Source organism: Ammospiza caudacuta, chromosome 3 (assembly GCF_027887145.1).
Source record: "Ammospiza caudacuta isolate bAmmCau1 chromosome 3, bAmmCau1.pri, whole genome shotgun sequence".
Lineage (NCBI taxonomy): Eukaryota > Metazoa > Chordata > Aves > Passeriformes > Passerellidae > Ammospiza > Ammospiza caudacuta.
Window position 1 is genome coordinate 17,339,651 of NC_080595.1, and position 19,610 is coordinate 17,359,260.

Here is a 19,610-nt window from a genome sequence, read left to right on the forward strand (position 1 = left end):
AACCCAAGCCCAACCCTAAACCCTAAACCTAACCCTAAGAGAAGGCTCAACACTAGGCAGAAGCCTAACCCCAAGCCTAGGCAGGTAAATCAGCCCACGGTTGGGCATTGTCTCAAGGAAAAACAGGTGGAGGCAGCATTGTTGTGGTAATATTATGCTGCAGTTGGGATGACTTTTAGAGGTAAAGTGCTCCTTGAGGTAAGATTTTCCATGTTTAAGAAGCCCTAAGCTTAACCCTAATCCTAAGCCTGACTGTAAGAGTAATAGGAGGCAGGTAAATCAGCCTAGGGTTAGGGATAGTCCCAGGAAAAAGAGGAGGATGCAGCGTGGTTGTTATACTTTTGCGCTCCCCTTGGGATGACTTTTGCAGCTGAAGTGTTCCTTGAGGTAAGATTTTTCTGGTTTAAGAAACCCTAACCCTAACCCTAACACTAAGCCTAAAGACTAAACCTAAACCGACCCCTAGCCCTAACCCTAACCCTAACCCTAAGCCTAAACATCAACTCTAACCCGAACCCTAGCCCAAAACGTAAAAGTAACCCTAACCCTAAACATAACCGTAACCCTAAACCTAACCCTAACCCTAATAGTGACCATAACCCTAACCCTAGTCCTCACCCTTGCCCTAACCCTACTCCTAATCCTAACCCTAGCCGGAACCCCAGTCCTAACCCTAACCCTAAACAGGTCAATCAGCCTAGGGGTCGGGATGGTGCCAAGGAAAAAGCTGTGAAAGCAGCCATGTTCTGGAACTTATGCGCTCCCCTTGTGATGCTTTTCACAGCTGCAGTGCTCCTTGAGCTCAGACTTTCCTAGTTTAAAAAACCCCTTAGCCTAGGTTAAACCCTAAGCCTAACCCTAGGCAGGAAACTCAGCCTAGAGTTAGGGATGGTGCCAAGGAAAATGCAGTGGAGGCAGCCATGTTATGGCAGTTCTGTGCTCCCCTTGGGATGCCATTGGCAGCTGCAGTGTGCTTGGAGCTCAGGGTTCAGTGGTTTACCAAACCCTAAACCTAGGCTTAACACTAACCCTGACCCTAGGCAGGTAAATCAGCCTAGGGTTAAGGACGGTCCCCAGGAAGAAGAGGTGGAGGCAGCCTTGTTGTGGTACTTTAGCGCTCCCCTTGGGATGCCTTTTGCAGCTGAGGTGTTCCTTGAGGTGAGATTTTCCAGGTTTAAAAAAGCCTAACCTTAAACCTAGCCCTTACTCTAACCCTAACCCTTAACCTAATCCTAAGCCTAATCCTCACCCTAACCCTAAGCCTAATCCTAACCCTAACCCTAACCCTAACCCTAACCCTTACCCTAATCTTACTCTTACCCCTATCCCTAAACCTAAGCCTAAACCTTACCCTAATGCTAACCCTAATCCTAAAGCCTAACCCTAACCCTAACTCTGTACCTAACCTAAACCCAACCCTAACCCAAGCGCTACCCTAACTCTAACCGTATACCAAACCCTAAACCCAAGCCCAACCCTAAACCCTAAACCTAACCCTAAGAGAAGACTCAACACTAGGCAGAAGCCTAACCCCAAGCCTAGGCAGGTAAATCAGCCCACGGTTGGGCATTGTTTTAAGGAAAAACAGGTGGAGGCAGCATTGTTGTGGTAATTTTATGCTGCAGTTGGGATGACTTTTAGAGGTGGTAAAGTGCTCCTTGAAGTAAGATTTTCCATGTTTAAGAAGCCCTAAGCCTAACACTAAGCCTAAACCTGACTGTAAGAGTAATAGGAGGCAGGTAAATCAGCCTAGGGTTAGGGATAGTCCCAGGAAAAAGAGGAGGATGCAGCGTTGTTGTTGTACTTTTGCGCACCCCATGGGATGACTTTTGCAGCTGAAGTGTTCCTTGAGGTAAGATTTTTCTGGTTTAAGAAAACCTAACCCTAACCCAAACACTAAGCCTAAAGACTAAACCTAAACCGATCCCTAGCCCTAACCGTAACCCTAACCCTAAGTCTAAACATCAACTCTAACCCGAACCCTAGCCCTAACCGTAAAAGTAACCCTAACCCTAAACGTACCGTAACCCTAATCCTAACCCTAACCCTAAGCCAAACCCTACCTCTAACCTTAACACTGAAACCTAACCCTAACCCTTATCCTAACCCTAACCCTAACCCAAACCCTAACCCTAGGCAGGTAAATAAGCCCAGGGTTAGGGATGGTGCCAAGGAAAAAGAGGTGGAGGCAGCCTTGTTGCGGAAATTTTGCGGTGTGCTTGGGACGAATTTTAGAGTTGAATTGTTCCTGGAAGTGAGATTTTCCTGGTTTAAGAAACCCTTATCATTACCCAAAATTTAACCGTAACCCTAACCCTAACCCTAACCCTAACCCTAAACCTAACCTTACTCTTCTCCCTAACCCTAAACCTAAGCCTAAACCTTACCCTAACGCTAACCCTAATCCTAAACCCTAACCCTAGCCCTAACTCTATACCTAACCATAAACCCAACCCTAACCCAAGCGCTTACCCTAACCCTAACCGTATACCAAACCCTAAACCCAAGCCCAACCCTAAACCCTAAACCTAACCCTAAGAGAAGGCTCAACACTAGGCAGAAGCCTAACCCCAAGCCTAGGCAGGTAAATCAGCCCACGGTTGGGCATTGTCTCAAGGAAAAACAGGTGGAGGCAGCATTGTTGTGGTAATATTATGCTGCAGTTGGGATGACTTTTAGAGGTAAAGTGCTCCTTGAGGTAAGATTTTCCATGTTTAAGAAGCCCTAAGCTTAACCCTAATCCTAAGCCTGACTGTAAGAGTAATAGGAGGCAGGTAAATCAGCCTAGGGTTAGGGATAGTCCCAGGAAAAAGAGGAGGATGCAGCGTGGTTGTTATACTTTTGCGCTCCCCTTGGGATGACTTTTGCAGCTGAAGTGTTCCTTGAGGTAAGATTTTTCTGGTTTAAGAAACCCTAACCCTAACCCTAACACTAAGCCTAAAGACTAAACCTAAACCGACCCCTAGCCCTAACCCTAACCCTAACCCTAAGCCTAAACATCAACTCTAACCCGAACCCTAGCCCAAAACGTAAAAGTAACCCTAACCCTAAACATAACCGTAACCCTAAACCTAACCCTAACCCTAATAGTGACCATAACCCTAACCCTAGTCCTCACCCTTGCCCTAACCCTACTCCTAATCCTAACCCTAGCCGGAACCCCAGTCCTAACCCTAACCCTAAACAGGTCAATCAGCCTAGGGGTCGGGATGGTGCCAAGGAAAAAGCTGTGAAAGCAGCCATGTTCTGGAACTTATGCGCTCCCCTTGTGATGCTTTTCACAGCTGCAGTGCTCCTTGAGCTCAGACTTTCCTAGTTTAAAAAACCCCTTAGCCTAGGTTAAACCCTAAGCCTAACCGTAGGCAGGAAACTCAGCCTAGAGTTAGGGATGGTGCCAAGGAAAATGCAGTGGAGGCAGCCATGTTATGGCAGTTCTGTGCTCCCCTTGGGATGCCATTGGCAGCTGCAGTGTGCTTGGAGCTCAGGGTTCAGTGGTTTACCAAACCCTAAACCTAGGCTTAACACTAACCCTGACCCTAGGCAGGTAAATCAGCCGAGGGTTAAGGACGGTCCCCAGGAAGAAGAGGTGGAGGCAGCCTTGTTGTGGTACTTTAGCGCTCCCCTTGGGATGCCTTTTGCAGCTGAGGTGTTCCTTGAGGTGAGATTTTCCAGGTTTAAAAAAGCCTAACCCTAAACCTAGCCCTTACTCTAACCCTAACCCTTAACCTAATCCTAAGCCTAACCCTAAGCCTAACCCTAACCCTAACCCTAACCCTAACCCTAACCCTAACCCTAACCCTAACCCTAACCCTTACCCTAATCTTACTCTTACCCCTATCCCTAAACCTAAGCCTAAACCTTACCCTAACGCTAACCCTAATCCTAAAGCCTAACCCTAACCCTAACTCTATACCTAACCATAAACCCAACCCTAACCCAAGCGCTTACCCTAACCCTAACCGTATACCAAACCCTAAACCCAAGCCCAACCCTAAACCCTAAACCTAACCCTAAGAGAAGGCTCAACACTAGGCAGAAGCCTAACCCCAAGCCTAGGCAGGTAAATCAGCCCACGGTTGGGCATTGTCTCAAGGAAAAACAGGTGGAGGCAGCATTGTTGTGGTAATATTATGCTGCAGTTGGGATGACTTTTAGAGGTAAAGTGCTCCTTGAGGTAAGATTTTCCATGTTTAAGAAGCCCTAAGCTTAACCCTAATCCTAAGCCTGACTGTAAGAGTAATAGGAGGCAGGTAAATCAGCCTAGGGTTAGGGATAGTCCCAGGAAAAAGAGGAGGATGCAGCGTGGTTGTTATACTTTTGCGCTCCCCTTGGGATGACTTTTGCAGCTGAAGTGTTCCTTGAGGTAAGATTTTTCTGGTTTAAGAAACCCTAACCCTAACCCTAACACTAAGCCTAAAGACTAAACCTAAACCGACCCCTAGCCTAACCCTAACCCTAACCCTAAGCCTAAACATCAACTCTAACCCGAACCCTAGCCCAAAACGTAAAAGTAACCCTAACCCTAAACATAACCGTAACCCTAAACCTAACCCTAACCCTAATAGTGACCATAACCCTAACCCTAGTCCTCACCCTTGCCCTAACCCTACTCCTAATCCTAACCCTAGCCGGAACCCCAGTCCTAACCCTAACCCTAAAGAGGTCAATCAGCCTAGGGGTCGGGATGGTGCCAAGGAAAAAGCTGTGAAAGCAGCCATGTTCTGGAACTTATGCGCTCCCCTTGTGATGCTTTTCACAGCTGCAGTGCTCCTTGAGCTCAGACTTTCCTAGTTTAAAAAACCCCTTAGCCTAGGTTAAACCCTAAGCCTAACCCTAGGCAGGAAACTCAGCCTAGAGTTAGGGATGGTGCCAAGGAAAATGCAGTGGAGGCAGCCATGTTATGGCAGTTCTGTGCTCCCCTTGGGATGCCATTGGCAGCTGCAGTGTGCTTGGAGCTCAGGGTTCAGTGGTTTACCAAACCCTAAACCTAGGCTTAACACTAACCCTGACCCTAGGCAGGTAAATCAGCCTAGGGTTAAGGACGGTCCCCAGGAAGAAGAGGTGGAGGCAGCCTTGTTGTGGTACTTTAGCGCTCCCCTTGGGATGCCTTTTGCAGCGGCCAAATTGCTTCAGCTCAGAAATTCCTTGTTAAACAAAAGCCCTCATCGTAACCATAACCCTAGACAGGTAAATCAACCTAGGGGTCGGAATGGTGCCGAGGAAAAAGCTGTGAAAGCAGCCATATTGTGGAACATTTGCGCTGCCCTTGAGATCCTTTGGCAGCTGCAGTGTGCTTGGAGCTCTGGGTTTCCTAGTTTAAAAACCCCAACCCAAGGCGTAACCCTTACCCTGACCCTAAGTGGAGGCAGGTCCATCTACCTAGGGTTAGGGACGGTCCATAGGAAAAAGAGGTGGAGGCAGCCTTATTGTGATACTTTTGCGCTCCGCTTGGGATGACTTTTGCAGCTGAGGTGTTCCTTGAGGTGAGATTTTCCAGGTTTAAAAAAGCCTAACCCTAAACCTAGCCCTTACTCTAACCCTAACCCTAAGCCTAATCCTAAACCTAATCCTCACCCTAACCCTAAGCCTAACCCTAACCCTAACCCTAACCCTTACCCTAACATTACTCTTACCCCTATCCCTAAACCTAAGCCTAAACCTTACCCTAATGCTAACCCTAATCCTAAACCTTAACCCTAACCCTAACTCTGTACCTAACCTAAACCCAACCCTAACCCAAGCGCTACCCTAACTCTAACCGTATACCAAACCCTAAACCCAAGCCCAACCCTAAACCCTAAACCTAACCCTAAGAGAAGGCTCAACACTAGGCAGAAGCCTAACCCCAAGCCTAGGCAGGTAAATCAGCCCACGGTTGGGCATTGTTTTAAGGAAAAACAGGTGGAGGCAGCATTGTTGTGGTAATTTTATGCTGCAGTTGGGATGACTTTTAGAGGTAAAGTGCTCCTTGAGGTAAGATTTTCCATGTTTAAGAAGCCCTAAGCCTAACACTAACCCTAAACCTGACTGTAAGAGTAATAGGAGGCAGGTAAATCAGCCTAGGGTTAGGGATAGTCCCAGGAAAAAGAGGAGGATGCAGCGTGGTTGTTATACTTTTGCGCTCCCCTTGGGATGACTTTTGCAGCTGAAGTGTTCCTTGATGTAAGATTTTTCTGGTTTAAGAAACCCTAACCCTAACCCTAACACTAAGCCTAAAGACTAGACCTAAACCAACCCCTAGCCCTAACCCTAACCCTAACCCTAACCCTAAGCCTAAACATCAACTCTAACCCGAACCCTAGCCCAAAACGTAAAAGTAACCCTAACCCTAAACATAACCGTAACCCTAAACCTAACCCTAACCCTAATAGTGACCATAACCCTAACCCTAGTCCTCACCCTTGCCCTAACCCTACTCCTAATCCTAACCCTAGCCGGAACCCCAGTCCTAACCCTAACCCTAAACAGGTCAATCAGCCTAGGGGTCGGGATGGTGCCAAGGAAAAAGCTGTGAAAGCAGCCATGTTCTGGAACTTATGCGCTCCCCTTGTGATGCTTTTCACAGCTGCAGTGCTCCTTGAGCTCAGACTTTCCTAGTTTAAAAAACCCCTTAGCCTAGGTTAAACCCTAAGCCTAACCCTAGGCAGGAAACTCAGCCTAGAGTTAGGGATGGTGCCAAGGAAAATGCAGTGGAGGCAGCCATGTTATGGCAGTTCTGTGCTCCCCTTGGGATGCCATTGGCAGCTGCAGTGTGCTTGGAGCTCAGGGTTCAGTGGTTTACCAAACCCTAAACCTAGGCTTAACACTAACCCTGACCCTAGGCAGGTAAATCAGCCTAGGGTTAAGGACGGTCCCCAGGAAGAAGAGGTGGAGGCAGCCTTGTTGTGGTACTTTAGCGCTCCCCTTGGGATGCCTTTTGCAGCTGAGGTGTTCCTTGAGGTGAGATTTTCCAGGTTTAAAAAAGCCTAACCTTAAACCTAGCCCTTACTCTAACCCTAACCCTTAACCTAATCCTAAGCCTAATCCTCACCCTAACCCTAAGCCTAATCCTAACCCTAACCCTAACCCTAACCCTAACCCTTACCCTAATCTTACTCTTACCCCTATCCCTAAACCTAAGCCTAAACCTTACCCTAATGCTAACCCTAATCCTAAAGCCTAACCCTAACCCTAACTCTGTACCTAACCTAAACCCAACCCTAACCCAAGCGCTACCCTAACTCTAACCGTATACCAAACCCTAAACCCAAGCCCAACCCTAAACCCTAAACCTAACCCTAAGAGAAGACTCAACACTAGGCAGAAGCCTAACCCCAAGCCTAGGCAGGTAAATCAGCCCACGGTTGGGCATTGTTTTAAGGAAAAACAGGTGGAGGCAGCATTGTTGTGGTAATTTTATGCTGCAGTTGGGATGACTTTTAGAGGTAAAGTGCTCCTTGAAGTAAGATTTTCCATGTTTAAGAAGCCCTAAGCCTAACACTAAGCCTAAACCTGACTGTAAGAGTAATAGGAGGCAGGTAAATCAGCCTAGGGTTAGGGATAGTCCCAGGAAAAAGAGGAGGATGCAGCGTTGTTGTTGTACTTTTGCGCACCCCATGGGATGACTTTTGCAGCTGAAGTGTTCCTTGAGGTAAGATTTTTCTGGTTTAAGAAAACCTAACCCTAACCCAAACACTAAGCCTAAAGACTAAACCTAAACCGATCCCTAGCCCTAACCGTAACCCTAACCCTAAGTCTAAACATCAACTCTAACCCGAACCCTAGCCCTAACCGTAAAAGTAACCCTAACCCTAAACGTACCGTAACCCTAATCCTAACCCTAACCCTAAGCCAAACCCTACCTCTAACCTTAACACTGAAACCTAACCCTAACCCTTATCCTAACCCTAACCCTAACCCAAACCCTAACCCTAGGCAGGTAAATAAGCCCAGGGTTAGGGATGGTGCCAAGGAAAAAGAGGTGGAGGCAGCCTTGTTGCGGAAATTTTGCGGTGTGCTTGGGACGAATTTTAGAGTTGAATTGTTCCTGGAAGTGAGATTTTCCTGGTTTAAGAAACCCTTATCATTACCCAAAATTTAACCGTAACCCTAACCCTAACCCTAACCCTAACCCTAAACCTAACCTTACTCTTCTCCCTAACCCTAAACCTAAGCCTAAACCTTACCCTAACGCTAACCCTAATCCTAAACCCTAACCCTAGCCCTAACTCTATACCTAACCATAAACCCAACCCTAACCCAAGCGCTTACCCTAACCCTAACCGTATACCAAACCCTAAACCCAAGCCCAACCCTAAACCCTAAACCTAACCCTAAGAGAAGGCTCAACACTAGGCAGAAGCCTAACCCCAAGCCTAGGCAGGTAAATCAGCCCACGGTTGGGCATTGTCTCAAGGAAAAACAGGTGGAGGCAGCATTGTTGTGGTAATATTATGCTGCAGTTGGGATGACTTTTAGAGGTAAAGTGCTCCTTGAGGTAAGATTTTCCATGTTTAAGAAGCCCTAAGCTTAACCCTAATCCTAAGCCTGACTGTAAGAGTAATAGGAGGCAGGTAAATCAGCCTAGGGTTAGGGATAGTCCCAGGAAAAAGAGGAGGATGCAGCGTGGTTGTTATACTTTTGCGCTCCCCTTGGGATGACTTTTGCAGCTGAAGTGTTCCTTGAGGTAAGATTTTTCTGGTTTAAGAAACCCTAACCCTAACCCTAACACTAAGCCTAAAGACTAAACCTAAACCGACCCCTAGCCCTAACCCTAACCCTAACCCTAAGCCTAAACATCAACTCTAACCCGAACCCTAGCCCAAAACGTAAAAGTAACCCTAACCCTAAACATAACCGTAACCCTAAACCTAACCCTAACCCTAATAGTGACCATAACCCTAACCCTAGTCCTCACCCTTGCCCTAACCCTACTCCTAATCCTAACCCTAGCCGGAACCCCAGTCCTAACCCTAACCCTAAACAGGTCAATCAGCCTAGGGGTCGGGATGGTGCCAAGGAAAAAGCTGTGAAAGCAGCCATGTTCTGGAACTTATGCGCTCCCCTTGTGATGCTTTTCACAGCTGCAGTGCTCCTTGAGCTCAGACTTTCCTAGTTTAAAAAACCCCTTAGCCTAGGTTAAACCCTAAGCCTAACCGTAGGCAGGAAACTCAGCCTAGAGTTAGGGATGGTGCCAAGGAAAATGCAGTGGAGGCAGCCATGTTATGGCAGTTCTGTGCTCCCCTTGGGATGCCATTGGCAGCTGCAGTGTGCTTGGAGCTCAGGGTTCAGTGGTTTACCAAACCCTAAACCTAGGCTTAACACTAACCCTGACCCTAGGCAGGTAAATCAGCCGAGGGTTAAGGACGGTCCCCAGGAAGAAGAGGTGGAGGCAGCCTTGTTGTGGTACTTTAGCGCTCCCCTTGGGATGCCTTTTGCAGCTGAGGTGTTCCTTGAGGTGAGATTTTCCAGGTTTAAAAAAGCCTAACCCTAAACCTAGCCCTTACTCTAACCCTAACCCTTAACCTAATCCTAAGCCTAACCCTAAGCCTAACCCTAACCCTAACCCTAACCCTAACCCTAACCCTAACCCTAACCCTAACCCTAACCCTAACCCTAACCCTTACCCTAATCTTACTCTTACCCCTATCCCTAAACCTAAGCCTAAACCTTACCCTAACGCTAACCCTAATCCTAAAGCCTAACCCTAACCCTAACTCTATACCTAACCATAAACCCAACCCTAACCCAAGCGCTTACCCTAACCCTAACCGTATACCAAACCCTAAACCCAAGCCCAACCCTAAACCCTAAACCTAACCCTAAGAGAAGGCTCAACACTAGGCAGAAGCCTAACCCCAAGCCTAGGCAGGTAAATCAGCCCACGGTTGGGCATTGTCTCAAGGAAAAACAGGTGGAGGCAGCATTGTTGTGGTAATATTATGCTGCAGTTGGGATGACTTTTAGAGGTAAAGTGCTCCTTGAGGTAAGATTTTCCATGTTTAAGAAGCCCTAAGCTTAACCCTAATCCTAAGCCTGACTGTAAGAGTAATAGGAGGCAGGTAAATCAGCCTAGGGTTAGGGATAGTCCCAGGAAAAAGAGGAGGATGCAGCGTGGTTGTTATACTTTTGCGCTCCCCTTGGGATGACTTTTGCAGCTGAAGTGTTCCTTGAGGTAAGATTTTTCTGGTTTAAGAAACCCTAACCCTAACCCTAACACTAAGCCTAAAGACTAAACCTAAACCGACCCCTAGCCTAACCCTAACCCTAACCCTAAGCCTAAACATCAACTCTAACCCGAACCCTAGCCCAAAACGTAAAAGTAACCCTAACCCTAAACATAACCGTAACCCTAAACCTAACCCTAACCCTAATAGTGACCATAACCCTAACCCTAGTCCTCACCCTTGCCCTAACCCTACTCCTAATCCTAACCCTAGCCGGAACCCCAGTCCTAACCCTAACCCTAAAGAGGTCAATCAGCCTAGGGGTCGGGATGGTGCCAAGGAAAAAGCTGTGAAAGCAGCCATGTTCTGGAACTTATGCGCTCCCCTTGTGATGCTTTTCACAGCTGCAGTGCTCCTTGAGCTCAGACTTTCCTAGTTTAAAAAACCCCTTAGCCTAGGTTAAACCCTAAGCCTAACCGTAGGCAGGAAACTCAGCCTAGAGTTAGGGATGGTGCCAAGGAAAATGCAGTGGAGGCAGCCATGTTATGGCAGTTCTGTGCTCCCCTTGGGATGCCATTGGCAGCTGCAGTGTGCTTGGAGCTCAGGGTTCAGTGGTTTACCAAACCCTAAACCTAGGCTTAACACTAACCCTGACCCTAGGCAGGTAAATCAGCCTAGGGTTAAGGACGGTCCCCAGGAAGAAGAGGTGGAGGCAGCCTTGTTGTGGTACTTTAGCGCTCCCCTTGGGATGCCTTTTGCAGCGGCCAAATTGCTTCAGCTCAGAAATTCCTTGTTAAACAAAAGCCCTCATCGTAACCATAACCCTAGACAGGTAAATCAACCTAGGGGTCGGAATGGTGCCGAGGAAAAAGCTGTGAAAGCAGCCATATTGTGGAACATTTGCGCTGCCCTTGAGATCCTTTGGCAGCTGCAGTGTGCTTGGAGCTCTGGGTTTCCTAGTTTAAAAACCCCAACCCAAGGCGTAACCCTTACCCTGACCCTAAGTGGAGGCAGGTCCATCTACCTAGGGTTAGGGACGGTCCATAGGAAAAAGAGGTGGAGGCAGCCTTATTGTGATACTTTTGCGCTCCGCTTGGGATGACTTTTGCAGCTGAGGTGTTCCTTGAGGTGAGATTTTCCAGGTTTAAAAAAGCCTAACCCTAAACCTAGCCCTTACTCTAACCCTAACCCTAAGCCTAATCCTAAGCCTAATCCTCACCCTAACCCTAAGCCTAACCCTAACCCTAACCCTAACCCTTACCCTAACATTACTCTTACCCCTATCCCTAAACCTAAGCCTAAACCTTACCCTAATGCTAACCCTAATCCTAAACCTTAACCCTAACCCTAACTCTGTACCTAACCTAAACCCAACCCTAACCCAAGCGCTACCCTAACTCTAACCGTATACCAAACCCTAAACCCAAGCCCAACCCTAAACCCTAAACCTAACCCTAAGAGAAGGCTCAACACTAGGCAGAAGCCTAACCCCAAGCCTAGGCAGGTAAATCAGCCCACGGTTGGGCATTGTTTTAAGGAAAAACAGGTGGAGGCAGCATTGTTGTGGTAATTTTATGCTGCAGTTGGGATGACTTTTAGAGGTAAAGTGCTCCTTGAGGTAAGATTTTCCATGTTTAAGAAGCCCTAAGCCTAACACTAACCCTAAACCTGACTGTAAGAGTAATAGGAGGCAGGTAAATCAGCCTAGGGTTAGGGATAGTCCCAGGAAAAAGAGGAGGATGCAGCGTGGTTGTTATACTTTTGCGCTCCCCTTGGGATGACTTTTGCAGCTGAAGTGTTCCTTGATGTAAGATTTTTCTGGTTTAAGAAACCCTAACCCTAACCCTAACACTAAGCCTAAAGACTAGACCTAAACCAACCCCTAGCCCTAACCCTAACCCTAACCCTAACCCTAAGCCTAAACATCAACTCTAACCCGAACCCTAGCCCAAAACGTAAAAGTAACCCTAACCCTAAACATAACCGTAGCCCTAAACCTAACCCTAACCCTAATAGTGACCATAACCCTAACCCTAGTCCTCACCCTTGCCCTAACCCTACTCCTAATCCTAACCCTAGCCGGAACCCCAGTCCTAACCCTAACCCTAAACAGGTCAATCAGCCTAGGGGTCGGGATGGTGCCAAGGAAAAAGCTGTGAAAGCAGCCATGTTCTGGAACTTATGCGCTCCCCTTGTGATGCTTTTCACAGCTGCAGTGCTCCTTGAGCTCAGACTTTCCTAGTTTAAAAAACCCCTTAGCCTAGGTTAAACCCTAAGCCTAACCCTAGGCAGGAAACTCAGCCTAGAGTTAGGGATGGTGCCAAGGAAAATGCAGTGGAGGCAGCCATGTTATGGCAGTTCTGTGCTCCCCTTGGGATGCCATTGGCAGCTGCAGTGTGCTTGGAGCTCAGGGTTCAGTGGTTTACCAAACCCTAAACCTAGGCTTAACACTAACCCTGACCCTAGGCAGGTAAATCAGCCTAGGGTTAAGGACGGTCCCCAGGAAGAAGAGGTGGAGGCAGCCTTGTTGTGGTACTTTAGCGCTCCCCTTGGGATGCCTTTTGCAGCTGAGGTGTTCCTTGAGGTGAGATTTTCCAGGTTTAAAAAAGCCTAACCTTAAACCTAGCCCTTACTCTAACCCTAACCCTTAACCTAATCCTAAGCCTAATCCTCACCCTAACCCTAAGCCTAATCCTAACCCTAACCCTAACCCTAACCCTAACCCTTACCCTAATCTTACTCTTACCCCTATCCCTAAACCTAAGCCTAAACCTTACCCTAATGCTAACCCTAATCCTAAAGCCTAACCCTAACCCTAACTCTGTACCTAACCTAAACCCAACCCTAACCCAAGCGCTACCCTAACTCTAACCGTATACCAAACCCTAAACCCAAGCCCAACCCTAAACCCTAAACCTAACCCTAAGAGAAGACTCAACACTAGGCAGAAGCCTAACCCCAAGCCTAGGCAGGTAAATCAGCCCACGGTTGGGCATTGTTTTAAGGAAAAACAGGTGGAGGCAGCATTGTTGTGGTAATTTTATGCTGCAGTTGGGATGACTTTTAGAGGTGGTAAAGTGCTCCTTGAAGTAAGATTTTCCATGTTTAAGAAGCCCTAAGCCTAACACTAAGCCTAAACCTGACTGTAAGAGTAATAGGAGGCAGGTAAATCAGCCTAGGGTTAGGGATAGTCCCAGGAAAAAGAGGAGGATGCAGCGTTGTTGTTGTACTTTTGCGCACCCCATGGGATGACTTTTGCAGCTGAAGTGTTCCTTGAGGTAAGATTTTTCTGGTTTAAGAAAACCTAACCCTAACCCAAACACTAAGCCTAAAGACTAAACCTAAACCGATCCCTAGCCCTAACCGTAACCCTAACCCTAAGCCTAAACATCAACTCTAACCCGAACCCTAGCCCTAACCGTAACAGTAACCCTAACCCTAAACGTACCGTAACCCTAATCCTAACCCTAACCCTAAGCCAAACCCTACCTCTAACCTTAACACTGAAACCTAACCCTAACCCTTATCCTAACCCTAACCCTAACCCAAACCCTAACCCTAGGCAGGTAAATAAGCCCAGGGTTAGGGATGGTGCCAAGGAAAAAGAGGTGGAGGCAGCCTTGTTGCGGAAATTTTGCGGTGTGCTTGGGACGAATTTTAGAGTTGAATTGTTCCTGGAAGTGAGATTTTCCTGGTTTAAGAAACCCTTATCATTACCCAAAATTTAACCGTAACCCTAACCCTAACGCTAACCCTAACCCTAAACCTAACCTTACTCTTCTCCCTAACCCTAAACCTAAGCCTAAACCTTACCCTAACGCTAACCCTAATCCTAAACCCTAACCGTAGCCCTAACTCTATACCTAACCATAAACCCAACCCTAACCCAAGCGCTTACCCTAACCCTAACCGTATACCAAACCCTAAACCCAAGCCCAACCCTAAACCCTAAACCTAACCCTAAGAGAAGGCTCAACACTAGGCAGAAGCCTAACCCCAAGCCTAGGCAGGTAAATCAGCCCACGGTTGGGCATTGTCTCAAGGAAAAACAGGTGGAGGCAGCATTGTTGTGGTAATATTATGCTGCAGTTGGGATGACTTTTAGAGGTAAAGTGCTCCTTGAGGTAAGATTTTCCATGTTTAAGAAGCCCTAAGCTTAACCCTAATCCTAAGCCTGACTGTAAGAGTAATAGGAGGCAGGTAAATCAGCCTAGGGTTAGGGATAGTCCCAGGAAAAAGAGGAGGATGCAGCGTGGTTGTTATACTTTTGCGCTCCCCATGGGATGACTTTTGCAGCTGAAGTGTTCCTTGAGGTAAGATTTTTCTGGTTTAAGAAACCCTAACCCTAACCCTAACACTAAGCCTAAAGACTAAACCTAAACCGACCCCTAGCCTAACCCTAACCCTAACCCTAAGCCTAAACATCAACTCTAACCCGAACCCTAGCCCAAAACGTAAAAGTAACCCTAACCCTAAACATAACCGTAACCCTAAACCTAACCCTAACCCTAATAGTGACCATAACCCTAACCCTAGTCCTCACCCTTGCCCTAAGCCTACTCCTAATCCTAACCCTAGCCGGAACCCCAGTCCTAACCCTAACCCTAAAGAGGTCAATCAGCCTAGGGGTCGGGATGGTGCCAAGGAAAAAGCTGTGAAAGCAGCCATGTTCTGGAACTTATGCGCTCCCCTTGTGATGCTTTTCACAGCTGCAGTGCTCCTTGAGCTCAGACTTTCCTAGTTTAAAAAACCCCTTAGCCTAGGTTAAACCCTAAGCCTAACCGTAGGCAGGAAACTCAGCCTAGAGTTAGGGATGGTGCCAAGGAAAATGCAGTGGAGGCAGCCATGTTATGGCAGTTCTGTGCTCCCCTTGGGATGCCATTGGCAGCTGCAGTGTGCTTGGAGCTCAGGGTTCAGTGGTTTACCAAACCCTAAACCTAGGCTTAACACTAACCCTGACCCTAGGCAGGTAAATCAGCCTAGGGTTAAGGACGGTCCCCAGGAAGAAGAGGTGGAGGCAGCCTTGTTGTGGTACTTTAGCGCTCCCCTTGGGATGCCTTTTGCAGCGGCCAAATTGCTTCAGCTCAGAAATTCCTTGTTAAACAAAAGCCCTCATCGTAACCATAACCCTAGACAGGTAAATCAACCTAGGGGTCGGAATGGTGCCGAGGAAAAAGCTGTGAAAGCAGCCATATTGTGGAACATTTGCGCTGCCCTTGAGATCCTTTGGCAGCTGCAGTGTGCTTGGAGCTCTGGGTTTCCTAGTTTAAAAACCCCAACCCAAGGCGTAACCCTTACCCTGACCCTAAGTGGAGGCAGGTCCATCTACCTAGGGTTAGGGACGGTCCATAGGAAAAAGAGGTGGAGGCAGCCTTATTGTGATACTTTTGCGCTCCGCTTGGGATGACTTTTGCAGCTGAGGTGTTCCTTGAGGTGAGATTTTCCAGGTTTAAAAAAGCCTAACCCTAAACCTAGCCCTTACTCTAACCCTAACCCTAAGCCTAATCCTAAGCCTAATCCTCACCCTAACCCTAAGCCTAACCCTAACCCTAACCCTAACCCTTACCCAAACCTTACTCTTACCCCTATCCCTAAACCTAAGCCTAAACCTTACCCTAATGCTAACTCTAATCCTAAAGCCTAACCCTAAACCTAACTCTGTACCTAACCTAAACCCAACCCTAACCCAAGCGCTACCCTAACTCTAACCGTATACCAAACCCTAAACCCAAGCCCAACCCTAAACCCTAAACCTAACCCTAAGAGAAGGCTCAACACTAGGCAGAAGCCTAACCCCAAGCCTAGGCAGGTAAATCAGCCCACGGTTGGGCATTGTTTTAAGGAAAAACAGGTGGAGGCAGCATTGTTGTGGTAATTTTATGCTGCAGTTGGGATGACTTTTAGAGGTAAAGTGCTCCTTGAGGTAAGATTTTCCATGTTTAAGAAGCCCTAAGCCTAACACTAACCCTAAACCTGACTGTAAGAGTAATAGGAGGCAGGTAAATCAGCCTAGGGTTAGGGATAGTCCCAGGAAAAAGAGGAGGATGCAGCGTGGTTGTTATACTTTTGCGCTCCCCTTGGGATGACTTTTGCAGCTGAAGTGTTCCTTGATGTAAGATTTTTCTGGTTTAAGAAACCCTAACCCTAACCCTAACACTAAGCCTAAAGACTAGACCTAAACCAACCCCTAGCCCTAACCCTAACCCTAACCCTAACCCTAAGCCTAAACATCAACTCTAACCCGAACCCTAGCCCAAAACGTAAAAGTAACCCTAACCCTAAACATAACCGTAGCCCTAAACCTAACCCTAACCCTAATAGTGACCATAACCCTAACCCTAGTCCTCACCCTTGCCCTAACCCTACTCCTAATCCTAACCCTAGCCGGAACCCCAGTCCTAACCCTAACCCTAAACAGGTCAATCAGCCTAGGGGTCGGGATGGTGCCAAGGAAAAAGCTGTGAAAGCAGCCATGTTCTGGAACTTATGCGCTCCCCTTGTGATGCTTTTCACAGCTGCAGTGCTCCTTGAGCTCAGACTTTCCTAGTTTAAAAAACCCCTTAGCCTAGGTTAAACCCTAAGCCTAACCCTAGGCAGGAAACTCAGCCTAGAGTTAGGGATGGTGCCAAGGAAAATGCAGTGGAGGCAGCCATGTTATGGCAGTTCTGTGCTCCCCTTGGGATGCCATTGGCAGCTGCAGTGTGCTTGGAGCTCAGGGTTCAGTGGTTTACCAAACCCTAAACCTAGGCTTAACACTAACCCTGACCCTAGGCAGGTAAATCAGCCTAGGGTTAAGGACGGTCCCCAGGAAGAAGAGGTGGAGGCAGCCTTGTTGTGGTACTTTAGCGCTCCCCTTGGGATGCCTTTTGCAGCGGCCAAATTGCTTCAGCTCAGAAATTCCTTGTTAAACAAAAGCCCTCATCGTAACCATAACCCTAGACAGGTAAATCAACCTAGGGGTCGGAATGGTGCCGAGGAAAAAGCTGTGAAAGCAGCCATATTGTGGAACATTTGCGCTGCCCTTGAGATCCTTTGGCAGCTGCAGTGTGCTTGGAGCTCTGGGTTTCCTAGTTTAAAAACCCCAACCCAAGGCGTAACCCTTACCCTGACCCTAAGTGGAGGCAGGTCCATCTACCTAGGGTTAGGGACGGTCCATAGGAAAAAGAGGTGGAGGCAGCCTTATTGTGATACTTTTGCGCTCCGCTTGGGATGACTTTTGCAGCTGAGGTGTTCCTTGAGGTGAGATTTTCCAGGTTTAAAAAAGCCTAACCCTAAACCTAGCCCTTACTCTAACCCTAACCCTAAGCCTAATCCTAAGCCTAATCCTCACCCTAACCCTAAGCCTAACCCTAACCCTAACCCTAACCCTTACCCTAACCTTACTCTTACCCCTATCCCTAAACCTAAGCCTAAACCTTACCCTAATGCTAACCCTAATCCTAAAGCCTAACCCTAACCCTAACTCTGTACCTAACCTAAACCCAACCCTAACCCAAGCGCTACCCTAACTCTAACCGTATACCAAACCCTAAACCCAAGCCCAACCCTAAACCCTAAACCTTACCCTAAGAGAAGGCTCAACACTAGGCAGAAGCCTAACCCCAAGCCTAGGCAGGTAAATCAGCCCACGGTTGGGCATTATCTCAAGGAAAAACAGGTGGAGGCAGCATTGTTGTGGTAATATTATGCTGCAGTTGGGATGACTTTTAGAGGTAAAGTGCTCCTTGAGGTAAGATTTTCCATGTTTAAGAAGCCCTAAGCCTAACACTAACCCTAAACCTGACTGTAAGAGTAATAGGAGGCAGGTAAATCAGCCTAGGGTTAGGGATAGTCCCAGGAAAAAGAGGAGGATGCAGCGTTGTTGCTGTACTTTTGCGCACCCCATGGGATGACTTTTGCAGCTGAATTGTTCCTTGAGGTAAGATTTTTCTGGTTTAAGAAAACCTAACCCTAACCCAAACACTAAGCCTAAAGACTAAACCTAAACCGATCCCTAGCCCTAACCGTAACCCTAACCCTAAGCCTAAACATCAACTCTAACCCGAACCCTAGCCCTAACCGTAAAAGTAACCCTAACCCTAAACGTACCGTAACCCTAATCCTAACCCTAACCCTAAGCCAAACCCTACCTCTAACCTTAACACTGAAACCTAACCCTAACCCTTATCCTAACCCTAAACCTAACCCAAACCCTAACCCTAGGCAGGTAAATAAGCCCAGGGTTAGGGATGGTGCCAAGGAAAAAGAGGTGGAGGCAGCCTTGTTGCGGAAATTTTGCGGTGTGCTTGGGACGAATTTTAGAGTTGAATTGTTCCTGGAAGTGAGATTTTCCTGGTTTAAGAAACCCTTATCATTACCCAAAATTTAACCGTAACCCTAACCCTAACGCTAACCCTAACCCTAAACCTAACCTTACTCTTCTCCCTAACCCTAAACCTAAGCCTAAACCTTACCCTAACGCTAACCCTAATCCTAAACCCTAACCCTAGCCCTAACTCTATACCTAACCATAAACCCAACCCTAACCCAAGCGCTTACCCTAACCCTAACCGTATACCAAACCCTAAACCCAAGCCCAACCCTAAACCCTAAACCTAACCCTAAGAGAAGACTCAACACTAGGCAGAAGCCTAACCCCAAGCCTAGGCAGGTAAATCAGCCCACGGTTGGGCATTGTCTCAAGGAAAAACAGGTGGAGGCAGCATTGTTGTGGTAATATTATGCTGCAGTTGGGATGACTTTTAGAGGTAAAGTGCTCCTTGAGGTAAGATTTTCCATGTTTAAGAAGCCCTAAGCTTAACCCTAATCCTAAGCCTGACTGTAAGAGTAATAGGAGGCAGGTAAATCAGCCTAGGTTTAGGGATAGTCCCAGGAAAAAGAGGAGGATGCAGCGTGGTTGTTATACTTTTGCGCTCCCCTTGGGATGACTTTTGCAGCTGAAGTGTTCCTTGAGGTAAGATTTTTCTGGTTTAAGAAACCCTAACCCTAACCCTAACACTAAGCCTAAAGACTAGACCTAAACCGACCCCTAGCCCTAACCCTAACCCTAACCCTAAGCCTAAACATCAACTCTAACCCGAACCCTGGCCCAAAACGTAAAAGTAACCCTAACCCTAAACATAACCGTAACCCTAAACCTAACCCTAACCCTAATAGTGACCATAACCCTAACCCTAGTCCTCACCCTTGCCCTAACCCTACTCCTAATCCTAACCCTAGCCGGAACCCCAGTCCTAACCCTAACCCTAAACAGGTCAATCAGCCTAGGGGTCGGGATGGTGCCAAGGAAAAAGCTGTGAAAGCAGCCATGTTCTGGAACTTATGCGCTCCCCTTGTGATGCTTTTCACAGCTGCAGTGCTCCTTGAGTTCAGACTTTCCTAGTTTAAAAAACCCCTTAGCCTAGGTTAAACCCTAAGCCTAACCGTAGGCAGGAAACTCAGCCTAGAGTTAGGGATGGTGCCAAG